Raw genomic sequence first — 27,314 nt, forward strand, 5'->3', positions numbered from 1 at the left:
CAAAGTCAGCTATTTCTATACCTGTGAGAGATAAACCACCCCTGTAATCCCTCGCCAGCCAGTCCCACACCCTTTACCTTCCATCCTTCCTTTTTCCCTCTCCTGGCTGGGACAGGGCATTCTCGCACCCCTGGCCCTGGCTCCTCTGGCGCTCAGCCACCCTTCTGCAGCAGGTCTGACTGGATCTGATGTCTGCCAGAGACTGTTCCTCATCGGCCGGGCCCTGGAGGTAGGAGCAGTGACTGAGAAAGGCTTCTCCCAAGTAAAATATGACTTATTCATAGGAACAGAGCACTTGGGGAGAAAAATGTTAATGTGAGATGAGCCAATGTCTCACTGGAAAGATCTACAGGCCTAGCTCTTCCTTGACCCCACTTTCCGGACAGAAATACCCCTGAAGACTTCACTTTTCTTAGCTTCAGAGCAGAGATCTTCTCTATAACAAAGCAATGCCTCTGTTTTGTGTGTTTGTGAGCTCCTTTTGCCAAGCCCGTCTGGTGAAGAAACTAATGGACACTGGAAACATTCCTGTGACTGCCCTGCTTCATGTACTACATGCTGCACATCAGCACAAAAGGAGTCCCTGCTTCTAAAATTGAGCTCTCTTTCTTAACAACCTCATTTACCAGGACACTGAGCTGGCAAATCAGATGCACACGACTTGCCTGGCTGTGCTGCATCCAAGCTCTGCCTTCCTGCAACTTGGCTCTCCCCTTGAAGTTCACTGCAGGTAATTTCATCTCTAAGTGCATGTAGGTGTCTGGCTATCTACTTTTTTGTTGCTTATTGAACTTAGGAATCTGGGAAAACTGTTGAAATTATTTGTTTCCTTGCTGCTTTGAAAGATCATACCATCCGAAAGACATATATAATATTCAAAAATATAGTGGAACGTCTCCCAGTGTATCTACAGTTGATTTAAAAACTGTTCAGAAATATCTTGGTTTGTCTTTCATTTAATTATTAACTGGTAACTGATCCATTATTATATAATTTGCACTCAAGGAGTAATCTGCAAGTATTCACAAATGCAGGCAAATCTTTTTAAGTAGTGTGTGTATATATGTATATACTACATACATATATATGTAATAAACAAAATGAAAACTCCTACTTATTTTTGTGTCGTTTAAAATTCTGCACATTAAATATGAAGGTCACTATTTACTGGTACAATATAAGGCATTATTTTTCTTAAAAACAGTGACTATGATCTTGGTTCAGGAAGTCAGTGAAATATTTCAGAATATAAGCTATCTTTCTGAAGATAAAAAAAATTGGTGGGACAAATATTTGCTGCATTTTGTATTAATTGTAGGGAGTAGTTGTGTTCCCTGCATCATTGGAAATGATACAAATATGCATTATTACTTGCTTGTTGGCATACAGGCTAGAAATAAACTAATTATCTATTTAATGTATACCCTACCCTCTGGATCTCAGGTTTCAGCCTAGTGAGTTAAAGTCACTATCAGCTTTCAGGCTATGAGTTAAGTCTCTGCTCCCAAAATGTCAGTCAGAGGACTGCCATTACATTAATTAGGATCAGGATTTTACTCCATGAGTATTTTTAGGGAAAATCAGAAATGCTGTGTTAAAAATTCAAATGAAAGAAATCTCAGCTTACAAGTAAGCAAGGCATTAATTTCTTTCTTTATGTAAAATGATTTGGTCAATACCGAGAGGCAGTTAAGACTGATTGCAGCTTTTACTTGCTGCTAAAACCACAGCAAGTTGGATCTAGAATAGATTTTGTTTTTACTAAGAGAGAAACAGACTCCAGATATTTAGCTTGTCACACAGATATGATTTATTTTAAACTATACATCAGTTTAGATTAGATGGCTTATGCTGCCAAAGTCTTTGCTGGTTGTCTTAGAAGCCCTTCTCAGTGTACTAGAAAGTTATACATCAAGTTATATGTCGTTGTGCGTAAGGTTTTCTGGATGGCAAAACATACAGATGTTTTTCCTCACAAAACACATGAATACATTAGTCAAGGATTTCTTAAAAAGCAGTGTATTGCTCCAGTGACAGTTGACCAGTAGTGCTTTTCAACTGAAGAAATTAAGTTGTCTCTTGACAGGAAGAAGATTAGTAACCTCTTAATTCACCCATCAACCTGCAGTTTACACCAAAAATACTATGGGCTATGTATACTATGTAAGAATTCACCATATTTCACAAATGCTATGTCTCTTACCACTAGGCTTACAACTGGGGCAAAAAGAAAATAATACAAACTCACTATGTAAAAATACGTTCTTGCTATTTCTGCATAAACTTTTCAGCACAAAAGCAAGATCAGAGCATCCCAGCGGTGAAGGTAGTGCCCATGTGGCACCCAGGCTGTGCAAAATTTGCTTTAGTCCAACTTTATTTTCTCCTGGTTGTGGAACCCTGTTGGGGCTGGTGTATAGCAAAGAGTTTAAAGGCTAGTGTAGATGCCAGCAGTCTCAAAAGGGCTATTTTAGTAGCCAGGATTATTGGGGCACAAAGGAACCACAAGGCTCTTTCTCACTGACTGCCTCATGCCAGTAACACACAGCAAGGGAGATGCTTATAGCATAGGAGGTTTTCACTGTTCTGTGGGCATATCTGACAAACTCCTCGGGCATCCTGGACTCACGCAGGTGTGCCCTGGTTTACCCAAGCAGCAGTCTTACAGTTTTGGGGAGACAGCTGAAGTGCTGAAGGTTACTTTTTAAAGACATGATGCTGAGAAATTAAGTTCAAAGTCTAAGCAGGGCCCTTCCAAGTGGCAACTCTCCAGGCTGGACAGTTATAGCATTAACTTCTATAAATCTTTTCAGGAGCTTCTGAGGCTTCAAATACTTCCAACATTTCATCATTCCCCTTAAACAGGGAAAATTGTGGAATCCTTTTTTGGAGGACGGAATAATTATATTCTCAGAAAATAAATAATTAAAAAAAGAAGAGTTGGAAAACACTATATGCATTGGAAAACAGATCATATGATAGAATTAATTAAGTATCACAGTAAATACTGGCAAAAATGTTAATACAATAGCTTTTTCAGATGCAGTCCTGGAAACTGATGTTGATACAAAAAGGTGCAAAAAGAAATTTTAAGAGATTTATTTAGAACTCTTCTTTGTAGCCAGAGAATAGTGTAATTTCAGCTATAAAACCTCTGCCAAGCTGTGTACATATCTCATTATAAACTGTGCACTTCTTTATTTGCACATCCCAAACAAAACCAACTGGAGCAAATGTTTTTGTTGTTTTACATTGAATGCTTTTTCCTTCATCACATTTGCTTGATACTTCTATTCCTGTTAATTAGCATTCTGGGATATTTGGGAGGAAAAAATGGGAAAACAATTGTCAAAGAAGTCTCTTCAGTAATAAAACTGTTCACATTATTACAGCAAGAAACTCACAAGACAAAGTGAACAGTGTGCTCATGCAGCTGGATATTTCTATGAATGATTCAAATAAAGTATCAATTGTTTAAAAATGAAAACTCTTCAGTGAACTAACACTTTACAGTAAAGCCTCCAATCAAAGTCTGCTTTCCTTTTTTTTTAATGCTGTGACTAAAGTTATTTAGATAAAATTTAGTGTCCACCCTCACATCTCTATGTAAAACAAAACAAAAGAAGTCAGAAAGAAGCTGGGATAATGGATTCAGAGAAAGCAGAGACTCAAACTGATGACGATTCAAAGAGAAATGGAAAGGAAATATCAGTCTGGAAAACTGAATAAATGAGATGCACTGTTTTTGGACCCTGCTGGACTCTGTTTCAGATGCTCAGAATGCCTCCACTTGGCAAGGCACTACACTGCCTATCACTATTTTTTGAGCTGATGCACGACATTGGGTTCACATATTTCTTAAATAAATTAATTCATCTGACACAGAATCCTCTCTGATTGCTACACGGATAAAAGGAAACAGATTTAGTGCCATTTATACCACAGAAATTGAATGCTTATATAAATGTGCTACTGGATTTATGCTGAGCTTTCAGAAAGTCACAAAAGGAGAAGATCTAAAAGACTACTGGATTCAAGAGACTTTTTCTAAAACCTCAATTGTTGGAAGTTCATAATTTCAGTTTATGGAACATCTTTTGAATCCTGTATTTCCCAAGAATAAAATTTTAAATGTTAAATTATAGTAGTCAGCTCTTGAGCTGGAAACAACTTGGGACAGGTTTTAGTTGAAGAATAAAAAAATAACTTCTAAATTTAATTTGCAGAAATTTTAAAGGCTTAGTGTACAGAAAAGCTAAAGTTGCTGGAAAAGTGCAACTCTCACAAGAGCATAGAGGGAAATATGCTTCTGGTGATGGATTCATGAGGAAAATTGAGACAAGGACCAATCACTGAGCATGCCACTGGTTGGTTGACATAGAGTGAGACAGTGGGGTCTGGATGGATCGTGGTATGGCTGATCATGAGGCCATACTGTCATACTCTTGCACACACCCAAGTTAGTTAAAACAGGCTCAGACTCGGAGGCCAGAAGTGTTCCTGCTCCAGGGGTTCATCTGCAGGAGTGTACAGGAGCATACAGGGTGTCATGGGCAGCACCACAGGCGCTGCTGAGCAGGCTCCCTTGCCGCTGGAGCAAGGACTGCTCGCGCTCCGCGTGGCTCATCCCGCTTGGCACACGGATTGCTGTGCATGGTTACATACTGTGTGTGCAGGGGCTGTGTCAGGGAAGGAAGCTTATCCTGTGCCAAGGAGAGCTGCTCTGCCCTTTGGCACTGGTCGGACGCACCAGCAGGGCCAGGCTGCACCCTTGGCATCAGGCACTGCAGGGACCCGAGAGCAGCCTGGGCACAGGGCGTGAGCCACACCTATGCCTAATGTCAGCGGCAACCTCAAGTTTCACATCAGGCTCCTGGACCAGAACAGGACTTTGTAAAGTATTCCAGTGGCTTTCAGAAAGCAGAGGCATCTCACATCAGCAATATATAAAAGGTTATTTTTTAAACTAGATTTATAAATTTATATAAAATATTTATATATTTCTAAATCTAATATAAATCTATTTTTAAAAAGGAGGTTTTAATCCTAGGTACTTGCATTCAAATTTAATTTTAAAACTAATTTGAATATGTATAATTAATGTATCATTTTTAAAATATTATTTAAATTTGTAAATCCAGAAGTGTTGTGGCGCGGTACGCGCTCCTCGCCGCGGCACTCCAAGCCGTGCCAGGCTGGGCGGTGAGGGAAGAGAACGGGCGGCCGCTTTCCCCCGCAAGCTCTGCAGTTCAGTTCGTGGCGCGCGGGGACAGACGAAGGCGGCACGGGACTTGGGGGGTGAACGGGATGGTTTTATTCCATGAGCCCCAAGACCCCGGCGGGCGGGGGGGCAAAGGTTTTATACAGAACTCAGGAGGAGGGGTGTAGGAACAGCAACCAATGAGGGAATAGCAGGGGAGGAGTTTAGGGCAGAACTAACATCTGGAAGCTGAGGAGGGGGCTAGAATGAATGACAGGGAAGGTTCTAGGGAAAGGGGCAGGGAAAGGGAGGATTGAGGGGGGGGAAACAGATATTAAACTAATATTAAATGAAAGAAAAACACACCACCGCACAGAAGTAACAGGATATGGCAATCGGCATCCCAAAACCCTAACTGAGTAATGACTTAGTTGTGATTTCAAAAGAAGTCTGTTCCTAAAAATACTGACCACATTTTCAAGTACACCTAGGATTAGCAAAAAAAAAAAAAAAAAAAAAAAAAAAAAAAAAAAAAGGATCAGTGACAAGACCCTGAAGTTGTATCAGGGGAGAAGGGGTCCTCACCCAGAAGGTGGCTGGGCACTGGAACAGACTTTCCAGGGAAGTGGTCACAGCCTGACTGAGTTCAAGAAGAGTTTGGACAATACTGTCAGGCACACAGTGTGACTTTTGGGGATGGTCTTGTTTGTGAAGGGCCACAAGATGGACTCCATGATCCTGTGGGTCTCTTCCAACTCAGCTTATTCTGTGATGATAAGGTATTTCCATAATGATCAGCATTTGCAAAAATGCCATGCTTGAAGACTATGTAAGGTTTTCTGTATGTTCTAGTACTTCCATAGGCCTCAGGGGCCACAGGAACAGCTTAGACGAGCTAAGTATTTTTCTAGCATCAGTACTTCACCATCTGTTTCCTCCTACAAACATTCTCAGCAGGAGACAAGCAGGGTATGTAGCAAGCACTGAGAAATGGCAGAACTATAAAGTAGGAACACAGTATAGGAAAACATCTACTTATAGAGTAGACTGTCACCAAGGGAAGTAATTTTTGGGTTTTACTGTAATAAAAAAAAATAATTGCACAATATAGAACATTTCCTGAAGTTTTAATACCAGATGCTAAAATATGAGGTACCTGATAATGCTTTTAAGTTAGATACAGTTTTTGACATAAAATTAGATTGGACAAAATTGTGATTAAATATAATACAGCACTGCAGATTCAAGAAATCTTTTCAAGATCAGTAAACTAAAGAAGAAATAAGGCATGCTATTTTCACTCTTTTCCAGTTTCTATGACTACTGAAAACCAAGCTTAGAAACTGAATGATGCATATGTCTAACTTGGCACATGAATTAAAGTCTAAATATCACTGTAATAGTGTAATTCTGAACATTATTGTAGCTTCCTGTATTTGAGTTTCCTTTTCATGAACTTGAGATGAGATAGAACATAATTACTCGTTAATTGCTTTTCATAGAACAGACTGCAAGAAGAGATACATAGCACCAGGAAAAGTTAATGGGCATGAGACTATGGTTTATATTCAAGCTGAACCTTCCACAGCATTTATGAACATCACTTCACATGAACTAAAGGCCCTGCATCTCTCTACCTGCCATGTGAAAACAGTGTAGGTCTCCCACTGATTTTGTGTTATCAGCTCTGATGGGTGGCTTAGATACTCCAGAGCTTCTCCAATAGCATCAGGCTCCCAAGTTAGACAACTAAAATGCTCTCTCTGCAACTGAAATAGCCTTCAGGCTACTAGAACAACAGCTAAACAAATTCTGGGTTTATGCTCAGGCAACAGGTAGTGAACTATAGAAATTATGCTAGGACATGCAGATTGCATCGAGGATTTAGTAGGCAATGAATAGAAAAATCCATCTGGGAAGGAAACACAAGAAAAGTACTTTGGGAAATGATGCACTGAACACCAAAAAAACCCCATGGGTTTTGTGTTCTGATAAGATCAAGACAAGTAGTGATGTAACCTGCTTGCCTCTTGATATATCAGATCATACTGGTACAACGTACATGCACTGGAATGATTACCTGGCACAAGATACTGGAAATGATTCAGTATTTAAGTAATGTAGCAGGCAAAGCTCCTTTTTCCTCATGGAAAACCTTGGCTCTCTAAGTATTTTTTCGTACATAAACTTTGTTCCTTTAAGATGCTATGTAAGCCACACTGAGACTTCATTAAACATGTGTAATTTTTAGTTCATAGGATCACATACAATTTCTGGATCCACGAAAAAAACACCCCAATATATAATTAATTGCTTAAAAATTAATGCAATTTGATCTCATCTGTTTTGGCCCTGCTCTTTGCCGCTCTTATCCCTAAAAGGCTGCCACCCACTATTTGCTGCACAGAGGTGTTCCCCCAGCTCAGCTCCATCTTTTGGCTTCCACATGTTTTGCCTGGAAGGACCTCATCTCTATTGGCCTTGTAGGACAACACTACACTAGCACCACAGCTGCACATGGGGGTTTCTTCTAGTTCCATTCTGTTTTCTCCTTTTAGTACTTTCCAAGTTTCTCTTTTTTCCTCTCAGTAAACAAAGATGTAAGGTAGCCACATTTTCTCATTTATTCTCTCTCCCTCTCTTAGAGCTGTCTATTCATCATGCTGGAGACAGTTTCAAAGGCAAACAGATTGTCACATTAATTTTCATTTGGTATTCAAATGTACCTAAATGAGAAGGTCTGTCTGTATTAAATAACTTGTAAAAACACTTGAAGAAGTTTATAAAATGCTAACTGTTTTGAGTTCTTTTGAGGGCAGGAGGATCTAGAAAAGACACATTTTCAGCAGCAGCAATCTGGATTGGGAGAGACTGCCAGTCAAAAATCCTATGAGAGGAGCATGGTAAGGAAGGAAGAGAAGTCCTTTCAGAACAGCTATAGAAATATAAATATCCTCAATCCTTCTAGCGTGTGCTTCTTACTCAGCCGCAGACTCAGAGAATTTGGGAAGCAGCTGAACTGGTACTAGTGGCTTCTTCCCTGCCTGGGGGCTAACAGAAAACTGAGATTGAAGAGGTTCTTCTACCTGCAGTTGCCACTGCAGTCACCTTTGCTAACCAGGAGCAGCATTTGATGAGGGATTGGTACTTTTCCATTAAAAAACCCAAAAAAATTACAGTTCTCTCTTTACTGTCACAGAAATTTGCACCCCTGTAATCAAGCTTTCCACCAATGAATAGTCTTGTTTGGGTATCTTTCATTGTCAATACAAGGCTAAAAGTGGAAAGAGAGTTTAACTAGGACACAAGCAGCTGATCTGGCAGTGGATATTTTTCTAAGGATTTTTGTCCACATGAGTTCTGAGCACAAATGCCAAATGACATTCAGAAGAAAAAAGATTAAGCTGATAAAACTGTGTAGCAGGGCTTTTTCTACTATTTTGGCTGCCTGTGGTACACAAATTACATTATATTTCTTGCTTGATTAAAAGGAAAGGAAGTAAAAGTAAGTGCTAACCTTCCTTTTTAATTAAACTGATTAAAAAGGATCATCTGCGTGTTTTTCCTTTCATTTCATATTTCACTAGACAAATGGGTTCTCAAACAGTGCTGTGCTGCAAGATAGAATATCTCTAATGAGGTAGCAACTTTTTTTTTGCAGGTATCTGCTTAGTTTATCAGGATGCTTCATTGTTAATAGTCTCTGGCCAAACAGCTGTGCCTGTGATATTAGAACAACATGTTCCCTCCAGGACAGTATGTGGAGTTATTTCATGTACAACCAGAGATAAAATGTAAGCTACTCAAAAGGAGCTTACAAATCACCCTGTAAAAGGAAACTGCAGAGAGACAAGTTGCTGGTAAAAAGAGAGATGAAAGGGTTATTATGTTAAGCACTTACTGACCATATTTCTCTTTCACCAAGCCACATTATGCAACCTGTCATGTGCAGAATACTTGCAGTTTCTAAGAGCTGAACAAGCATTGCAGATATGTGCAGAGCAAATATCTTTATTGAAATGACATGCTAGAAATATGAAGTCGTTTTGCATGGAAGTCAGGATGTAGAGGTAACAGGTGGCAGATACAGATATTTTGGAAAGGAGTATGCAAGAGAATAGATTTAATCTGCATTGTTACAGGGGTCACTGGAAATTTCCCTTCCTTATTTACACATATTTACTGAAAAGAGAGTGAGACCACATGGTAATACATTTTTAGTCTTAAGTATTCCTGCAGGGCAGGGCTGTGAGGAGCTGGAGACCGGCTGCAGTGTCACAGGAGCAGGAACTGGTAGTCCCAGAGGGTTGAAATAGCATCCTGGCTTGTGGGCAACACAGGGGGAGCCCTGGGAAAGGGTCAGAGACCCCTAAAAAAAAGAGTTTGCAATGGGTGCCAAACATTTAGTTGGCTACATTTAAATGAGGTAATCTCTCATCGCAGATCTAGGCTTATTTTGTCTAAAGGTTCAGGATGAAATTTACTGGGAGACATTCTCACTGGCTGATTTGGAAATCTTAAACTTTCTTAAGTGCTTGTTGCTTTCTTTACCCTAGTACTCTGTCACTTGGGTGATTTGTGCCAGGCAAATTGTAGCAGATGTCCTCTGCAGAGAGTTCTCTGACAAAAAGGCATTAAACACTTTAACCTTTTCAGCATCATCTGTTTAGATCTTTCCTCCCCTCAATGCAGCAGCCCAAAGCTTTCTCAGCCTTCCTCTTACCATTAGTGCAATTATAGAAGGATTTCCTGTTACTCCTTACAGGCATGGCCTTTCTGCTTCTCCCTCCCTAACAGTGTTTTTCTCCCTTGCTGTTGCAGCCATGCTGGGGTTTTAGTGTTCTCCTTCTGAGCCCAGGTAGGTATCAGAGCCTTCCACAGCAGTAGCTTGCACTCCCATCCTCTGGTCTCACAAATTATTTGTTTCCCTCTGACTTTTCCTGTCACCCTTTGAGGCTGGTGAAACCCTCTGACTTTTCCTGTCGCCCTTTGAGGCTGGTGAAATCTGCTTATTTTGAGTATCTATAGCCTCACACTCTTTCTCTTTACAGAAAATAGGGAACTCCAAAACTTCAGAAGTAGCCCAGGCTGTCCCCATCATGATCTCTAAAGTTGTTGAATAGTTAATTCTTGTGTATTATTTTCCCAAATAGTTAAAGTACTTCATTACCACTCCTGTCCTCTGAATGCAGAAATGTAAAAACATTCAGAAATAAAAAAAACTTCACATCTCTTGCTTTTTTTTGTGCTGAAACTGTTTCTCACTGGTATGTTAGCATATGAAGAAATCAGAAATTATTTTTTATTTTTAAAAAATATAAGTCACCTCTGATACAATATACTCAGATAAAGGTAAACACAACTCTCAGGTCTTGCAGTGTAATTGAGCAATGTGTTGGGAACACGAAAACTGCAGCTTTTAAAGAAGTTGTTTGTAGTTTAATTTTGATTCTTTCCAAAACTGCAGAATAATTCTAAAGGATCTCATCCATATTGCAATGAAACCAAGAGAAAACTTCTTGTATTCGTTGGTGGATTTTAGCTGCAATTGCAAGTATGGAGCAAAATGAGATGTTCAATGTTTTAAGTTAAATCTCAATAACCAAAATTGGGAGGAATATTTTTAATTGTTTATAACCATAATATTATTATGTTTAAGATTCCCATGTTCTATTTTATTTGTTTTATAAGCAGAGAGTGTTCTTAAAAAGTCTCATGTGCATAGATTTTGCAAAATGCAGATTATCTTAAATATCCCTCTAAAACACAAATAATAGTGTTTTAGCATTCACTTTATTTAGTTTCACTGCCTTTTGAGTAATCCATACTGCTTTAAAAGCTTAACAAACAAATAAAAAATTATGACAGTCAACAAAACACTGAACTATTGGAGTAAACAAACCTGTACAAGCATAGTTCAGATCTAGAGAAAGATGAAATACAATCCAGGAAGTAACATGGATAGCATGTCTAAATTATTTTTCTCTTTTCATGAGCAAGGTAGAAAACCACAAAAGATGTTTAAAAGAGAAGACAAAGTAATAGTTTTATCTCCTGTTCTTCATTTTCTTGGCAGAAAAAGAATTATAGTCAAAGCATGGATTGACATCTCCACAACAGCAAAATTTGGGTGAATATTTTTAAGGGCAAAAGAACAGTTTTCATAATGACTAATTGGATGAAAAAGAAACTACATCAGTATTTTTATGAAAGAAAGACACTTGACATCACAACACTGAGGAGAAGCAAAAGTTATTTCTAATACTTCATAATCTATTTGCATCTGTAGATGTGCAGTGGCAGGATATTAAATGCATTAAGCATTTTCAGATTTTTCCTTATTTATTTTTGGGAACACTTTGCAGATGAAATTTGCACTATTCTCAGCAAAGATAGGGCAGACTATGGTCCTGGGATGCTGTACAAAACCATTCTTCAATTTTTGGAAAGAAACACAGCATTTTTAAAAGATAAAGTGACAGGTTGATAAGGGGTTTGTTCTGAAATTGCAGAGTAATGAAATATGTCAGAGAGGTGTGCTTATTCCAACAGGTCTTGATTTAAAGTAGAGGGAAGCTGGGGTCTGAGCAGCCTGGCACCTATTCCTGTGGGACACAACAATGCCGTGTGTTGGCATTCCAGCAGCTCTTGTTCCCACACAAAAGGAGCTTTCACTTAAACTGAGAGGTATTGAGTAATGAGCCCCTGCACAACACAACAAACCCAACACAACTATCTCAGCAAGGCTCTGTTAAAGCATGGGAAATTTGCCATGGCCCCATGATTTTTCATTTTAATTGGAATAAGAAAGATTTAATCAACAATTACAGAGCCTAGCAGCAAGAAATCTATTTTTCTTTAGCAGCAGTTATTGTGTGGGATAGACAAAGAGCTAAGGTAGGAACAATACCCCTTTTCACTGTAAACAGCTATCTAATCTGCAGGAGAAGATAAAACATAGACTCAAGATCTTTCAGATAGAAAATATATTGAAGAAGCAAAATCATGCCTTTTCCACTGCCCTAATATGGCTATAGCCAGTCTTCCTTGACTCTTATGAATTACTCTGCTAGTGCTGCAGCAACTTCTCCCTGCTTCTTGGCATATTTGAACAAAGGTTTTCAAAGAGTCATTCTTTGACCTTCCCAGGTGCTGCTCATTTAGTTTCATTTTATAGGTAGTAAGTCCAGTAGGGGTCAATGAGGACCACAAGCATTAAAAAACAGAATGCAGCTTAGGATGCCTTGTTATGGACCTGGAATTTTCACTATGTGAAACTAAGCATTTAAATATTATGCCTCAAAGGTGGTATAAGAGGCCATAATAATTAATTTTAAAGTGATAATTTTAATTAATACATATCATAGCCTACCAGCTATGTTTTCCAATGTCTTATAGCCTTTGTGGAAATGACACACTGTTTTGCAGAGGAGCACAAGACTCAGAGCAGATTAACTTGGTTCAAACAGGGTTTTGCTGCTTGAAAGACTACTATGATCCACTGTTTCCTAAACTGAAGGTCACTATTCCATCCTCTGAATGCATACTCATTTCCGAGCAGGCAGTGTAAGATTTGGGATCTGGGCATCAGTGTGCAGTACAAACCTATGTCTGGAAGAGAGGTGTCCACTTTAGAACACAGGGAGATGCATGTATCTCTAAAGGTAATCTAAAACATACCTAGCAGACATTCAGCTAGAAATGCCTGCAATGATCAAAAGCCAAATTAAATAGAAATTTATAACTGTGCCACTGCAATCCAAATGTGAATACTATATGCAGTGGTAGGAATGTCCTAGAAGTATACAACGGATACTGGTCAGCTCCTGTGTGGTAACACCATATAGATAAAATTTTTTCACATTTGAAAGATGCATGTGAAAAAGATATGCTGACAAAAAAACCCCTTGGTTGGGATTAAAAAGGTGAATAGAATAATTTCTTACAATTAGGGTTGTGAATTAAATGAAATTAGTAGAGAACAAACTGGAAACATATAGATTAATTCCTTTCTTAAAATGCAGAATTAATTGAACTGAAGATTTTGGATTTAAAAGTTCAAAAGAGCTAAGAAAAATAGATGAGATAAAATCACGGAATAAAGGTCCAATGTTGCCTATTAAACAGGACAATCCAAGTGCAATTTATATGGGAGGAAGAGTTAATTGCTATTGTTTTTGTTATTGTTTCCTATAGTTGGAAATAGCATTCTGTGATGTTTCTTTAGCTGTACATGAGTTGAAAATAAGAAGTTAAATATATTGATTGAAACCTCTATAGAAAGAGCACATTTTTATTTTCATTACAGTTAAGAGCGCTGATAACACACAGCTGATGAGCTATTTTGAGTGATGAACCATGCCTATTTTGTCATCCTATACCCTTCCCTGTTGTAGCACAAGAAATAATAAGTTCTAATTCTCAAAGCTGAACTTATTGCCAAGTCCACATGAATAGTGAAAAACATAATCAAGACATAATTTGGTGAAACAAATGGCTTTGATTAAATAATGTTATGCAGAAACACCAAACAAATTAAACACACTATTTCCTAGAGGTACATTCCTCTCTAGTCCTGGTAGAGATTGAATTTGAGTGTACAATATATCATGTTTAAATTCACTTCTGTTAATAATTTCATCAAAAATACACAGAGGCTGGTAAATAGTAGGCAAAAGGGTAGGACGCTGACAGTGGCTGTCATGGGTTTGCTAAGCGCGAAAGCAGGAAATCACCAGACCTTCTTTGTTTCACATTTCTCCCATGCACAAGGGACAGAGAAGAGGTATCTTTTCCCATGGAAAAAAACCCAACAAAACAACTTAAATTCTAAACTACCTCCTACACTTTCCTGAGAGTTAAAATCCTAGCTGTATGTTGACCAGCTCTTGGCTCCTCACAGTTACCCACTGTCAACTCTGAAATCTGTAGCACATTAAGAAAGCACAAGTTGAGGACAGCCCAAAGTAAAGTGAATTAAAATCGTGACAAATATTGCAGAGAATATAATTCCCTTTTTATTCAGTGCTTTGACAGAGTTTCTATTCTGAGATGCCAGAAGAACAAAGAAAAAAATCTGAGGAATCAGGGAGAACTCATGTTAAAATAGAGTGCACCTTGATTTGAGCCTTAATGATCTTCTCTTCAAAAGGCAACTCTGCAAACAGCATGAAAGTATAAAGTGTGGTATGAGGGGGAAAAAAAACAAACCAAATGAATAAAACAAAGAATATATCACATCAGTCAATCGCTATTTCAGGAAGTGATGCAAGCAAAGTCCACAGCAAAGTGGGCCTCCCAGAAATACTCTGCCACCCACAGCATTGTGAAACCTCCCTCTGGTGTGAAACACGGCTGGGCTAGCAGCAGTTAGCTGCACCCCGTGCAACCTTGCTGAAAGTTAGAGAAACAACAAACCGCTGTTATTCCTCCCGCCCTGCAAAAGTGTGTCTGATTAAATTCCTGTTACAAAGCCCTATGACAGCAGAAACAAGTTCTGCAGTTTCTGATAGGAAAACTGCTTGCTCCACATCACACCAGAGGGAATGGAAAGGCTGGTTTGCTTGAGGTGTTCATGTTTTGGATCTTGCCTCTTCTCGGAGCTCTTGACCTTCAACTTTATTGTCTGGGATTTTTTTCCTTCTTCTCTTATTTTCTCTCCCATCAGCTGATTTTCTTGGTTTTTTTCTACTTACAGTTTCCAAAACTGGACAAAGAAGGAAAATACATGGTCAGGTAACAAAACTCAACACCTGACAAAAACATTTAGGCAAAATTCATGCAACAATTACAGCTGATAAATGACTATACCACATCATTTTTAATTTGGTTGCCACCATAGTGAGTCTTGCATGGAGAATATCTACTGCACTACCTCAAACCTGATACTTTCTAAGCATATCTACATGGACTATTTCCTGGCAGAGTAATGGCTTCCTGACTAAGCTAAGTAGGACTAGAAGACAGCAAGTTATTTGACATAATCTATCCTGCTCTCAGGATATTTGGTTGGATTTTTTTTCTCCACTATTCCTTTGAGGCCACAGATTCCCACTGCTGCCGCAGCAACGGTTCATCTGCTATTGCTTTCTTGCTTTTTGAGCAGAGCTGGTGGCAGGAAGCCACAATTGCTCCTTGTGTTTATCTCTCCCCATCTCACAGCCCTGACAGAGTGAGTCTATTTGGATAGCAAGAAGCTGTGGTAACTAAGCAGCCACAAAATTGAAAAGGGACATTTCCAGCTACTTGCACTCCTAAGAGTAAGTGCAAAGCAAGTCTTTTATAATAGAATTTTTAATGTGAATGGAATGAGAAAAACAAATAGCAGGTTTTGTGTGGGTGCTTTGCTTACATAATCTTAAGCTAAATCTTCCTGCTTAAGAATAAAAAGGTCTTCATCCTAGAGATGGTTTTTGCTGACAAACATATTAGCAATAATGTCATATTCCAATTATAATCTCTATGTATTTCATGTTGAGCCTTTCTGTGAGAAGTTCAGTGCCATGCACAGCCCACGTTCCTTCTTTCTCTAGAATGTAGCTCCCATTTCCTGATGGAATCAAACAGCCAGGCCCACTTAACCCCTTCCTGGTATATTTAACACCCTGCATCTGGAAGAACTGTTTCAACCAAACAGGTAGAGAAAACATTGAAGGGGTAGGTCTAAAATGCAAGCTTCAAGCTCAGACCTCAGCTTTCCCAGCAGAGGTAGTGCTCAGATCTAGGACTTTGGTTCAAGGTCAGCCAGCAACCCAGGAGTAGACTCAGCATACATACTGGGATCAGCAATGCCTATGGTCCTGCCTCCTGTGCTTGGACTACTCCTGTTGTTTTTGTATAGAAAATAATGACTGCAACACTCTCCAAAAATGACTAACAGAATGGTGATGAGACTGCTAGCAGTAGTTATTCTTCTAGATGCGTCACTATTAAAGACAATTTTTTTTCATCAGTGGTGCTCCTAAAAAGTAAGATTTGATCATATAAACATCACCACAGATTTCAGGTCTTCTGTGTTCATACATAGTCCAAGGGTTGACTATATATGAACATAGTTTGATGAGATTAGGGTACAATTTTTACATCTGAAGCACCATTATCTTTAGCAGACTTCCATTATAGACAATGAAAAGCACATTTTAAAGAAGGGGCTATGGCTGCATTTTTGCAAAGGTAAACTCTGACTAATCTCTGCACACGCCAGTCCTCTGGTCACCCTGCTGCCAGCACAGCCTCGCTGGACCTAGGTGATGCTCAGTGCCTCTGCATGGGGCGAGGGCTGGTTTGAGGAGGTTTGTACTTCCTTAGTTTTCCAAATGATGGGCAAGATTTCCCAGTGCACTCTGTCTGCCTTTTACTGCTTCAGGGGTTCAGAGTGGTCATAAAGTTTAATTGCTCAATTAAGCAGGCTTTACAGTTGCTCTGTGTTTCTGGAGTGCCACAAAGCAGATTGTGCAAACTAGTGAAGCTGGATCATAACTGTGTTGAAACCAAGCCACACATATTTGTGTATGTGTGTGAGAAAAACATTCAATACCTGGGCTAAAGTATCCTAAATACAGAAGTGGGTCTAGATTGTACAGGAAGGCACATGTGTCAGTGTTGTGGTGGGAGTTACAAGCAAGAACTCTTTACAGGATAGCAGAGGGAGCCCCCAGTGTGCAAGTCAAGCTGTCACAGCCAGGGTTCTATTGAGGCTGCAAGATGGAGGGGAAGCACAGCAGCTGGGGCTTCCTTCCACTCTCCAGGAGCAGCAGAAGTAACCTTCTGTGACTGAAAAAGGAAAAAAAAAATGCACATAAGTGTCCATGACAATTTGCAAATGGAGGAATCTAAACTCTCATGGGGAGTGGAATTCAGTGGAGGTGGCTGTAGGTGAGGGCTCAGATCACCCCTGCTTCTCATCATCTGCTTGTCCTTTACCAGCTCCCTTTGGCAGCCCCACAGCTTTTGTCCCCACCCACCACTGGCGGGTTCCTGTTTCTTTTCAAGTCTCGGTTGTGGGTGATGCCGGATGCATGTGGCTAAGGAGAGAAGGACAGCAAACACTTTAGGGTGGTGGAGGCCTCTAGAGACAATTTCACTACAAATAAATTCTTTGGTTATCTTAATGCCAGCAGGCATCTCAGTAAAAGTGGTTTCATGTTCAAGAAAGATGCCTATTTACTTCCAGGTTAATAATTTTTATTTTATTAACAAAGTAGTTTGCTCACAATATAAACTATTGGCTAGAGCAATGCTGCTCAAACTGCCAGCTATGGCTACTGAAGAAGCCATGGAACAGTTCAAAAGGGCTTTAGCTCAGAAAGAGTTAATCAATCCACAATATTTTTATATTAAATTGCCAACAGTTCAAGCCAGTAAATATTTATTTTGGTAAATGGATGTTGTGCAGGGCTTGAAGGATTTTCAGAAACAAACAGATCAAAAACCAAGCCATACTTAGAAAACCAAAATAATATAAAATTGTGAAATGGACAACACCACCATCCCCCAGCTCAGACGCCATAGGATGGTGCCCATATGGTGAGGCACTGGCCTGTGCTGGGGTCATGCTCAGCTCCTGACTCTTCCCACCTCTACCCCAGTCCTCCTGCTCCCTGACAATGTCACATTGAAAACCATTGCTTTTGGGAACCACGTTGAATTTTATCGCAATATTTCTTCAAGAATTATTTTTGAGTCCATGACAGTAGTACAAATCAGCTGATTTCTAGTAGTTCTTTAGTGTAGGTAAGTAGTGACAGATTTGATTTAGTACAAACACATTCACTGTAGTTTGTCCACTATGTTTGAGGCACAGATCTTGCTTGGTGGTGATGGAAAAGCCACGGGAACATTAGCATTCACCCCCATGGCAGCTGGCATTAGTGCCAACTCGATCTGCTCCTGCTCTCCATACCACAAGGACACTCACAACTATGTTGGGCTGCACACTAGCCAGCTTCGCCCTCATCTCCTGCCTCCCACACACATTTAGATCAGCACTGAGTCTATTCCATGCTGCTTGTCACAACCCTCTGACAAAGCAAAGAGAGGCAAAGGGATAAAGGGTTAGGAGAGAATTAGCAAGGAGGGAAGAGATGGAAGGAATACATATAAGGAGTGAAATATGCTTAAACAGATCATTGACTACGGTTTTCAGTCGTGTTTGAGGAAGCCTTCAGCAGAATGCATTCTACAGAACTTTAAACAAATGACTGAAGTTGCAAAGGTCATTTTAAGTGAATTGATTTCAAATCTAGATCAGATTAGAACAACTGGAGGTCTGATCACTAGATGGTTATGCAAGAGTCACATGTGAAATCATCAATTGCTCTTTATAGTGTAGCTCGAGCCAAACCCTCTGCCCAGCCTTTCCTCTGGAGAGTTAATGCAGGAATAACTGAAAGAAAATGCATTTTGAGATTAATTTTTCAGTCTCAGGACACCCCATAAAGTGGTTGTTTCTTTTGGATGTTTGCATACATTCTTTAGAATAGTGTTATGTTGTTTGGACCAGAGCTACCTATTGAACAGTTGTCACATCATAACTCAGGGACTATGCCAACAAATTTGAAATCCAAACTCACAGACATTAACAGGAAGATGAAGAATTTAGAAAAAAAGTGCATTTCAACCTCTAAGCAGGTAAGCCTGCACTGACATTGCTCTATATAAAGCAAGATTTCTGTTGCTACGGTTTCCAAATGGCCTCATTGTGAGCAATCAATAAAGGCACTGAATGAAATTGTTAAATTAAAACTGCAGCTCCTGATAGTGAAGGCAAGGACTGTGTGTATCTTCAGTCACAACTGTAAGTTAGTTTCTTTAAGTCCTTGTGTTCAGAGGATTTGATCACTGCATAGAGCAAATTCATGCATGCACAGCTTGAGATCACACAGGGATGGTCTCTTTTTCTTTTTGCACAAATGATGGTTTGTCTTTTGTACTGTTGAAAGGTAAATATCATGACATACAACTAACTGCAGAATATTTTGTTCAAAATGATAAATTGCTTTATCACATTTTAACATTTTATTAAAGCGCTATTAATCAGAAAATTTCAACTTTTCTATGATTTTAGTGAAAAAGGTATAAACACCAAGTACAGTCAAATTGAACATCAACAGATCTGAAACTGAATGCTGTCTATAGAAAAGAAAAAAGTATTTATATAAGCTCAATATGAATAGGCAAAAATATATAAGTACCATTAAATATCATTTAGGATGACAGAAGATTGTGAAAAATTATGGTTTTGGCTTACCTATACAACATGCTGCTGACCATGTGTCTTGGTTTGACAAGACAGGAGTCTGTGAAGGAGGGCAAAAGCCTCCTGTGCAATGGAGAAGGTAAACCCCCTCCCTCTGAATTACCAGGATTTTTAAATCAAACGGCTCTCAGGCAAAGATATGGGAATGGGAGTAACAATTCTTTACTAGGAGAAACTAAATAACAATTTAAAGAGGCAAATGCAATTGGTACAAACAAAACTAGTGATAAAGTCCACACCCTGAGGATTCGGGGTGTTGGTAGCAGTCCGGTTGGGATGATTGCTCCCCTTGCAGTGGCTGATGAGCTGCAGCTGCAGTGGTGATCTTTTGAAGGGTATAGTTTTCTCTGAAGATCTGGTGGCAGTGGGGCCGGTCTTCCTCTGTGCCGGGGCCGCCTCCGAGCTCCGCCGCCGCCGCCTCACCGTGCTCCAGCCACTTCTCTGGGAATTCCGCCGAAGGAGCCGCTTCTCTGGGAATCCCGCAAACAGAGAGAGAGCTGCTCTCCCCCAGAAGGTACCACTCCATACAATAAAAGAGTGCTTGGCTTCCCCCTCTGGGTGGAACATCTCACAATGGGATGGTGTTATGTTACCAGCCCTGCAGTGAGTCAGTCAATGGCCCATTAACAAACCATTACCTCTACGGGGCAAACCATCATTCTTGGAAGAGATAATAAACCTGCCCAACCTCCAACAGATGGCAAATAGAATACAAGCTTATTTTACAAACCAGGACACCATGGAATGAAATTACATGGTAGAGATTATATGGGATCTTCTTTCCAAAATACTTTAACTTTTAAAATAAACAACTAGCAACTGAGTCCCCCCCCCAAAAAAAAAAAAAAAAAAGGAAAATTGTTTATAAAAGAATAGCTAAGATTAACAGTTTAGAGCATCTTTAAATCCAATGGACTACATTTTTTTAACCCTTAATACCCTGATGTATTTGTCCCAAGCACACCCCTGGTGTGTCTGTGAGATATTTGACCTGTTTCCTTTCAAACCCCTCAAAATAATGGAATTGGTAGAACAGAAAGGTTTACTCCCCTTGATACAGACAGCATGCTAGATGGAAAAAGAAATGTTCCAAAGATTTCCAATGATGATGACCGAAGTCGTAATTACAAAAGGTAGAGGCACTTTAAAAAGCTTAACTTTCAATTAGACATAAACTATGAATCTATGTCATTTTGCAAACAGAACTCAGGAACCTAAGTAACCTAAAGGCAAAGGTTTCGTATTCCTTTGAGATTTAGGCATCTTAATCGCATATATATTTTAAACATTTTTGAAATCTGGCATTCATTTCCAAGATAACCACTGATTTTTCTGTGGTATAAAATCACCAGAGTTTGTATTTCTATACTTACCTTACTCTCCAAACTCCTTCATTTGACATGATTTGCAAGCTTAGCATCAACAGTGTATTTCATGTGTAAAACTAGAGTCACCAACCATAAAATCACAGAATCATCTGTGTCAGAAAGGGCCATTAAGATCATCGAGCCTCACTATAAAACCAATACTGCCAAATCCAACATTAAAACATTTCCCAAGTACCACATCTATACCTTTTCATAAACGCCTCCAGGGATGGTGACTCAGCCACTTCCCTGGGCAGCCTGTTCCAGTGCCCAACCACCTTCTGGGTGAAAAACCTTCTTCTAATGTCCAACCTAAACCTCCCCTGACACAACCTCAGGTCATTCCTTCAGGTACTCAAAAAACAATGGACTACAGGATGAAATGTTATTTGTATGAATATTCCAGTCAATCATCATAAGACACATATATAATTACTTTACTTTGTGTGTGAAACCTTCTCTAGAAGAACAAAGTACCTTACAAAATGTGAACTTTGTCTTCATAAATAAAAGCATCTGGATTGCTGTCTAACCATCTGGTTTGTCTAAAGTTTATAGTCTCCTGAGTATTATTCACAGGCCCACATATGAGCAAGCCTGCACAGACATTTTTATTTGGTAAAAGCTTTCCCACAGACCTTAATTTTTTTCTATCTGTTTTTGATCTTGTAAAAAAATGTCACTAATACGTGTGTTGTAATACTGCATGTGTTTGTGTTTCTGTGAACTGTGCAGATCTCCTAGTGTGTAGATATTATGGGCTAGATTCTCTTGGGAACAGTGGAGGAATGAACTACAGAAGAATCATTTGGAGATACCAGACCCTATGACTTCTCTGTGGTCTATGAATAAAGGGCTAGGTGAGGATGGATAGGTTACTTTAAAATGCATCAACTACTAACATGTAACAAAGCATTGAGAATTGTTTCAGTTCAAGAGCTACAGCTGGTAATTGGCAACAACCACTTTGTCAATCCTACACCAGACAGGTATTCTGCTGTGCTTGACAATTCCATGACTCCTAGCATGCAGCTAGCTGTGTTCAGCTCTGTGTGAATAAAATATGTTATTATTTTCCCTTAATTCTACAAGCTGAACAGTCACTATGTTTCTGCTTGCTCTCTCTGTTTCATAAACACAAGATTTTCCATCCAGAGCCCTTAGAAAGCCTTGCCAAAAGGGTTCATTCTCCTTTAGAGTTCAACTGCTCCAGTTTCTAAAGAAAATGTCTCAGTTCTCTGATAGGTCAATAAGTACACAACAGTTCATGAGCTCTGATACTTCTGCCTAATCTGCTCTCTTACCACAGGCAATGGAAAATGTTTCACTTGAAACAACAAACATTCAAAATCAGAAATAGAAATTACCTCAGTAGATATTAATATAACTTCATAGAAACCCATATCTTTCTGCTCTAAACAATGACTGATGTTTCAGCAAAGTAAATGTTGTATATTTTTCTGTAGTTGATAACAATGATTTCACCTTTTTATCTATTAGAAGTCAGCAACTTTATGTATTATGTCAAATGTGTGATTTAAAGAAGTATAGACCTATAGATTATGGAGTGCAGTACTGTATTTGCAATCTGAACATAATTAAGCCACCTGGAGCAAAAAGCTTGTATTTTAAGTGTGAAAATGTGTCTATTTCTACAGTCACTCTTCCTTGTATTTCTTTAATATAAGAAAGTAGAAAGGATCCAAATAGCCCTGCAGAAACTAAGACCCAGGACTTCTCTTTCTACAGAAGAGTTGAGAGAGGGCAGCTGGATCCCACTGGACCCTGCTGTGTTTAGTTTCTAAAAATGGGAAGTAAACTGAGAAGCAGCCTCCAGGGGCAGCAAAATACAGCAGGAAGCTTGGAGATACTGTTCTGTTCTAAAAAAAATAAATTGTTTCATGTATGTGATTCTATTTACTTCTTTGCTTATTAGTGTAGCTTGAGGGTGCTGGGCTGTTGCCAGGTCAGATTTTTGCAGCTTTGATTCCTGTTGACATACAAAAGTGTGAGTGTGTGAGCTCACACATACATACTTAAAAGCAGCTTCTGTGAATGCTGAGGAGAAGAGTTTTAAGTAATTCTAACTTGCTGTTAATAGATTTCACTAAAGCCTTGTATGCTGCAAGAGAGATCCACCATATCTTCCAAGTCTAAATCCTCAATCATTCAATTTTAGCCTCTATCATATAGACAGATTCTAAAATGAGCCATACCTTTCCATCTGGAAAGTTAGTGTGTTAACTGATTATACAAATTTCCAGCCATTGTAAATAGGATGCATGTTGCAAATTTAAGTCACAACTTTTTTCAGATTTCAGCAACAAGCCAGGTAACAGAGCTGAAACAATGAGCCTTATTCTTTGTCTGTATGTTCAGATACAAGATGGCTTTGTATTTCTATTGTTTATTGTACTGAAAGACCTAGCCTATTCATTCAGAATGAAAGTCAAGACAATCATTAATTGTGATTTTTCCCAAGTAGCAATGCTAAGCCTGCTCCTAAGTAAATTACTGTACTGCTAATTATTTACATGCATTGAATTTCAATGTGAATGAGCCTATCACTGCATCAATTTCTACATTACAAATCATCTCATGTTTCCAATCTCAATGCAAGATTAACACTTTTAACCTATGAATGGGAGACAGTATTCACACCAATCAGGATAACCTATATCCTTATGTTCCAGAACTTATGCTACAGAGCTTTATTTGGGAAGGATAATTAAACAAAAAAATTTGCTTAAAATTTTATATTTTTAGGAAAAAATATTTATTACTATGAAAATCTTGTGTGATCTATATTTGTTTTCAGAACATATTTCCAAGAGCTGGGAAGATTTGTTTTCTGGCATGCATCAAACATTTTTCCATTGGCCACAGCATTCTTGCACTAATTGAGTTTAGAAAACTCTTCAGCTGCTGCCTGGATTAATACAATCTGTGAAAAGCAAGCCTCAGAAATAATGGGATCCATTAGCTAATTACACTTTATACTGAATCAGTTGCAAACTGTAACATGAGAACTGTATTCTGGTATCCCAGACTTTTCAGCTTATCAAATCTGCCATCAAAAAGGGATGTCAGTATCTTCCTTCTGAAATACTTCACACTTCCTAGTGAAGGAATCCACTAATTTTCAAAAGATACAAAACTGTACAAGACCAACACTGCCTTCTGAAGAGATGATTTTGCTGTCTGAAGTAAAAACGTCAGAGAATTTGCTTTGTTTATCATGCATGAAATCCAAACAACTCTGTTCCCTAGTTAAAATTATCCACTCTGCTAAAAAACCACACAAAATCCTACAAAGTACAATCAATTGCAAATTGGGACATTTTGGTAGAAGGTGTGTATCTTTTAAAATGTGATTATGGACTATGTAGAAGAATGTTTATTTGTATTTCCCCTAAATGTTCCTTTACTTTCACAATAATTTTATTTCCCATGACAATATATGTATAAGTAACTGATTGTATTTTGCCATAGCTCTTACCTTTCTATTAATGTTTTAGATAATACATGAGGAAGATAATCTCACTATTTCTCCCATTATTTTTCCACTGAGAGCATTTTATTTCCTTTTTAAACACAAGGAAATTTAGAGCCACATTACAGCTGGCCTTGTTAACATACTGACCTTGACTCTTTGTTGCCTTACACTCTTGGCAGCTACATAATTCTGTATTAAGTGAAAGCTAAAATGCCATCCTCTTTGAATGTTTACCTTCTGAACTTACATGTGAATTTGATTTCAAAGAGGACAAGATCTGAGCGGAGAACCAATGATTTAATATGGAAGTCCAGTCACTTGCTGTTTTAAATTCCAAACTACATTAAATCCCCCAAAAAATAAACCCCATGCAAGGATGTAAGTCACAAAAATCTTTAATATATTTGACTCGTGTTGCCAAATAAACTTTGAGCATTCAAGTAATAAATATGCTTAAATTTAAAATTCATGGGTTGTGCTGGATCAGCTCGACAGTGCTGGTGGACAGTGAGTCCACAGGTTTTGTACTGCAGGTTTTGGACTGCAGCGTGGTACTAAGCTCTACACTGACAAATTTCCAAAGAAAAATTCATTGCTGCTCTCCTCAGCCCAACTCACTGGCTCTGTTCAGCTCACCTCTGTCCACCTCCTGCCATTCCCTTCCAGCCCTCCTCCCTGTGGAGCCAAGTTATATTCACAAGGTTTGTGCTCCTGTCACAAAGTGAATAAACAACTGGAGATGCTGTCAGAGACATTCCTTACAATGCTACATCCTGCTGCCATATCCTCACTGTTTCCAGAAAACTGAGAGCAGCACTGCATGTGGCTGGTCTGTGGGAGATGAGCAGGTCACAGCAGCACCTTACATCATAGCCTGCAATGAGGTCAAAGCAGCCCCAATGGAGGAGGTCAGGTCGTGAGACTCTCATTCCCTTAAAGCCTCACTAAATGCCCATGTAAAAGATTTAGTAGTTGTAAGAATCCTGTTGCTATAAAGATGCACAACACACCATCCATGTAGAATTACTAGAATGACTGTGAAATAAAGTACTTACATTTCAGTAAAATCCAAATAGTTTTCCTTCTATTAGGAAATAATAAAATGCCCTATATGTACATAAGTACAAACCTGCCAGCTTTTTATGAGATGCTCTTTCTGCTAAGAGTGGTTTACCAGCAAATATGCCTTAATTTCTCTGGGTCTGATTATTCCCTATAGGAGTCCTCACACTGGTGCAAAATCAGGCTAACAAAAAGAAAGAAGGCCACCAAAAAAATGCCTTACATTCCACAGGTGCAATTATTTCACAAATAAAAAGGAAATGAATACAAGAGTTTGTAAGTGGTGCTTGCAGATTCTTACCATGTATTCCTTTTGAAATCTGAGATACATTACCATTTTAAAGTACTCTGTGCTCAGTAAAACTAAATAGGGATATTGTTAGTGCTAGGACTTTTTGTAAAATTATAGTATCTTACCTGAGGGCTTTCTTTTCCATTCTGGTATACTTTTGTTTTTTTTTTTTTTTTTTTTTTTTGCTTGTTTTGTGCTATTCATGTTCCAATTAACTCTTACAATGTTACAGCCTACAACCTCTTAGCTCTTATTCCTGTTTTTATGGTAGAAAGCAAAGGGAACAAGCAGCACAAAGCCTTTAACCTTATCTTCCAGGCAAACTTATCACTATATGCTGGTTATTGTCTTCTTTTGCTAATGGAAGGCAGAAAGATACATATATGTAGGTACATCACTGGTTTTCACACAGGCTCCTCCAGGATGATTGTTTTCAGTTCCAGAAGATGAAGTGCAGCAGATGAACACCCAAATGAGGATGAATTTTAAAGGACCTAAGGACACATGCTCCCAAAATGTAAGTTTTATACATGTTAAAGATACCTATTTAATGGTATACTTCATATTAAAACAGAGGTTTTCAGTAGCAGACCTTAGATAATGCACACACAGGAAACAGATTTAGAGTTGCTTTCTTTTTCTTTTATAGTTCCTGGATACCCAACAAAACTGAATTACTAATGGCTCACTTTTGGGTTGATCATGAGTCCTACCTGAACCTTTTTGTCTATCTGGGTTAATTAGGTATTATGTTTTCTCTTTTTCACCTAAATAAAGATTTTATTATGCCTCAATATTCCAGCTCCTGCCGCTGCTTTCATTGTGCAAGTTAAAGATCTCTCTCATGCTGAGCCACCTGTTTTCACCAAACATGTAAAACTTGTATTGGCTCTGAAATTTCCACTCATCTTCAAGAACTGAAACTGGCCAACAAGGAGGTGATCATTCCCCTTCCTCCTATGATAGGGAAAGACTGGAAGATAGACCTGTGTGACTGCATAAACACTGTTCCTTAGGAAACAGCCTTAAAAAAAAAATCACTTTTTGGATCACATGGTTAAAGCTTTGTACAATTGAGGGTTTGAGATGTGCTAAATCTTACACGTTCTGCACAGTCCTATTCATTTGAACAGAACTAATCACTCAAATTGTATAAAGCTAAGTGCTTGTTTAAATCCTCACATGACTGATGACTAATGTTCACTATTTAAATCCTGTCCAAAGACAAAGGAACTGATTGTTTCATTTGAGCAGTCAACTTTCTAATCATCATAGTAATTTAAATCTTTATCATTTAAAATGTCTAAGAAGCGTGACCTCGCTTCATGAACAGATTCTTCTTTTATCCTTCTAGAAAATCTTGCATACTAAATACTACCGCGTTAGAAGTAAAATATTTTCAGTCTGAGAGTGACTTAAATTCCATGCTTTACGAAACAAGAAAAAAATTGAGACAGAAGATATTTGATGGGGTTCTTTGAGTGCACGTAATCTAAAGAGAACTCCGACTTGATCTTAAAAATAACCATCACTGAGTATTTAAGTGGGTATAAAGCAGTTTCTGAATGTGTCAGTGTACAGTGCTAGAAGCGAATACAGGGTTTACTGCTTCCTCTTCTCCAGTTTGCCAGTTATAAAAG

At 38.7% G+C, this 27,314-nt stretch overlaps 1 long non-coding RNA gene across 1 annotated transcript; it reads left to right on the top strand.

Moving 5' to 3' along the window:
• The first annotated feature begins 654 nt into the window (after positions 1-654).
• LOC116183148 (uncharacterized) lies at positions 655-26,470 on the top strand. Its single transcript, XR_004147696.2, has 3 exons — positions 655-730; positions 26,087-26,191; positions 26,324-26,470. It is a non-coding gene; the product is annotated as an uncharacterized LOC116183148 (long non-coding RNA).
• Positions 26,471-27,314: the final 844 nt, after the last annotated feature.

This window comes from Lonchura striata, chromosome 5 (assembly GCF_046129695.1).
Source record: "Lonchura striata isolate bLonStr1 chromosome 5, bLonStr1.mat, whole genome shotgun sequence".
Taxonomy (NCBI): Eukaryota; Metazoa; Chordata; class Aves; order Passeriformes; family Estrildidae; genus Lonchura; species Lonchura striata.